The 3407-nt window shown below is 34.4% G+C and overlaps 1 long non-coding RNA gene across 2 annotated transcripts; it reads left to right on the top strand.

Moving 5' to 3' along the window:
• Positions 1 to 325: 325 nt before the first annotated feature.
• On the top strand, positions 326 to 2991 carry LOC121050393. 2 transcript variants are annotated; one of them, XR_005802842.1, is made up of 6 exons: positions 326 to 531; positions 715 to 779; positions 876 to 1027; positions 1677 to 1737; positions 1955 to 2083; positions 2735 to 2991. It is a non-coding gene; the product is annotated as an uncharacterized LOC121050393 (long non-coding RNA). The 2 variants fall into 2 exon arrangements; XR_005802841.1 differs by having other exon boundaries at positions 1951 to 2083; positions 2735 to 2990.
• Positions 2992 to 3407: the final 416 nt, after the last annotated feature.

Below are 3407 nucleotides of genomic sequence, written 5' to 3'. Positions count from 1 at the left end.
AGTCATGGCCCACCTTATTATTATACTTATATACGAAAGGCCGGTTGGCTGGTTACTGTTACTACTGTTCATCAGGTCGAAAAGACCATTTTGCCCTTGAATTTGTCTCCCAATTACACGTTTTTCTACGTGTTTCATACTATGTCAGCTGGGCATATGCGTCTTTTGCCATTGGAAGGGGTTAAAAAGATGCTTTTGTCCTTCTTTTTCCACTAGAATTTCAGGTTCTTCTTGGTGTTTGACACGATGTCGGCTGGTTCAATTAAGATTTGACATTAGCTCGAATAAAAGCCGATAATGATATTATCAAGTCCAAACAAAACAAAGAATACCGATTCTTCCAGATTTCACAATCGGACAAACAGTGTTCGAAGTGGATTCCATTTTGGGATTACAGTTTTGCCCTGAATAGTCGAATATATAAGAGGGATCTCCGGTACTATCCTAATTCGAGAAGCCTCCATTGTCGTCAGCATCTGCTTTTAGCCGACATCAAACTTCTCCGTCAAGATCAACATCAGCACAGACTTGGTGAGTTACCCAAGCTTTTTCATTCATTTACACTTACCAATTTCTTTTATTAATCCTCACTCATTTTGGCTTAGTCTTTCCCTTTTTACGTCATTGTTTGGTTTAGTTGTGCAATTGATTTGATATGAATATTGGGAGAAAATGATAAATTAATTTCATGATTTTCATCATCTATATTTGCAGGGATCCATTCACGTGCTATTGTCATGATTGAAACAAAAAGAAGAAGACCTTTGAGTAATTCAAAGGTAAGGCGTGCCTATGCATATTGTAGATTAAAGTTTGAGTACGTCCTGCAATTTAAGGTTTAACATCCTTTTTTTTTTCTTTTTTTCTTTTTTCAGGAATTCAAGATGTGGAATTTATATAAGGGGTTCAAACCAGGTGGGTCTTCTCTGGCCCATACTTTTGGTTTAGTTTGGATTCTTACATAACTTGCCGGAAATGATCAGAAAAAAAGTGTTTAGGCACCAGTACAATGGCCAGCAGTGTCCAAGTGAGTTATCACCTTTCATATTTTGATCATTATTTCTTTACATGTTTTATAATCCATTTCTATAAACTTTGTTTCCTTTTACCAGAATTATTGTTTAGTTGTGAATGAATCTGAATCCATTGTCTTTTCGTTCAAACATCTCTATAGTGCTCAATTAATTTAGCATAGTAGCTTTTGGTGTTATCATGAAATGGTTAACTTTATGATTAACAAAGTCATCTTCCTCAAACGAAACAAATTGTACCATGTTCCAGCAAGAAACAAAATTTTTAACTAATGAATTTCTTTTCTCAAGTTTCTGCATTTTGTGATCTGTATCTACATCTTTTAGATATACTACTTTCTTCTATCTGTTTATTTTCTAAAAGTTTATGATTCGTTTTAGCCTAATAATCAGGAACAGTTAATATAAAATGCTTCATTGATGCATTACCTTAAAGCCTTAACATCCTTTAAAAAAAGGCATATAATCTTTTGATAAAATTTCACTAGGCTTCAGTGACAGATACAAGAAAATAGATCAACTGATTCTACTGAAAGCTTCGATTCCAATTTGTCTAGCATCTGCATGTTTTTTCCAGCTTGAGTCATTCGGTCATAGTTTCAAATTCAGTCTTCAGCTTTAAAGGCTTAACTTGGTTGATTACAGCAGCTATGGCTGGTTGCTTCTTATGAATTACATATTGGCTAAAAGCATTTCAGCAAGTCAGGTAATTCTCTATCTGTGTCTATATGTATCTCAAATTTTTTATTCGCTTCTCTAATTTCCAACTATCACACCTGGGTTTTTGAGCTATTGGTTTCCTTTGCTTTAACAACTAAATTTATCAGTTTAAATGTGTAAGCAATCATTTAGCACTATTTGTGTATTTCTAGCTAGGCGATCTAGCACTATTGTTCTTCAATTTTTTTTTATCTTTAAGGTAGATATATGGCGCCTGTCGCAGCTAAAGGGACATTCTACACCTCAAGATGTTTGCCAAGATTTTGCACCAGTGGCAAAGAATGATGGAAGAAGCAACTTTCAAATTAAGACATTTGTAAATGCCATAGCAGGTAATACCCTTTGTCTGCTGCTTACAAATAGCAAAAAGTATGTTGTTGTTTCTGTATTGGTTTTTCTAACATTGGGAATACCTTTACTCTTCAAAGTTCAGATTTTGAGGAGTGAGTTGTTTTAGCAAAATTCTTGCTTGATTGTTCGTGCTCTTTTGCTTCATGTAGTTTCTGAAAAATGGAAGGAAAGTTTTCATTTACATGTGGTTAGGAAATTGATTATATCATTTACAGATGATGCACTTGCATATATAACATGTACACTTCTAACTCTTAGGGGGTCATGGTGCTCAAATGATTCTATTGCAATTCTGTGGGATTATTTCTCCCCCTAGCTCCCCTCCTCCCCCAAAACAAAAATTTGGGACAGCGATTGAAATAATGGATGTTTTTATTAGGGAATTAGGTATTTCATTGTTCACTAGATGTTCTGCAAATATTGGAACATTTCATGGCAAAAAAATTGCTCTCTCTCCCTTTTTTTTTTTTTAAAAAATTACAGTGATGAACTTTCAACTTTTAAGTTTGATAAGGAAAATTTTTAACTTTTTTTTACTTTGAAATTGGAAGAATATTTTGACTTGATTTTCGTGTTTGATTAATCTGATTCTTAAAGTTCTGATCTTCTGTTGCTCTTGATTTTATTTGCAGCACCGATGTAACTAATTGGATCAAAATCGCTCATGTATGTATCTGGTTAACATACCAGATTTTCAAATCTGTAAAAGATACTCTGATTACGGACATAATATTTTGAACGTTTGTTTTTGTTGTAGTTAAACTTATAACCAACCCGCAGCATCACGCAGAATTGATCTCTATCGTTGTCTACATGAGCAATTACTCTCCTGAACAACAGTAATGTTATGAGATCAGGGATACCATGTAATATTATGTAATAATTTCTTTCTTCCATTACATAGTTCTAATTCATTGAGGAGTTACTAATAATTTCTTTCTTCCATTACGTAGTTCTAATTCATTGACTAGTAACTCCCGAAGCAAAGCGTGTGCATAATTTCTAGTCATCAATTAAGCCTTGGCCATGCTACTGGACATCATGTTTGAAGGTGGCCACAATCATGGCCAACTTAATTATGGTCTTGAAAAGCCAATCTGTGGCTTTATTAATCAACTCAACTTGAAGTTCTTCATGTATGCTTCAAGGCCAAGCAGTGGCTTTGATATATGTGGGAGACACATCTGCAACCCACCTTGCAAGAATGGCCAGAACATTATTCTAGTGGCCAATTTGTTCTTCGCGACTGTAAATTCGAGTATCATCAATACAAGTTAACTCTTGTTTACAGTTATTCAAATTTCT

Source organism: Rosa chinensis, chromosome 7 (assembly GCF_002994745.2).
Source record: "Rosa chinensis cultivar Old Blush chromosome 7, RchiOBHm-V2, whole genome shotgun sequence".
In the NCBI taxonomy this organism is placed as follows: Eukaryota; Viridiplantae; Streptophyta; class Magnoliopsida; order Rosales; family Rosaceae; genus Rosa; species Rosa chinensis.
The sequence above is the reverse complement of the archived record's forward strand: the minus strand, read 5'-3'. Positions and strand labels throughout refer to the sequence as shown.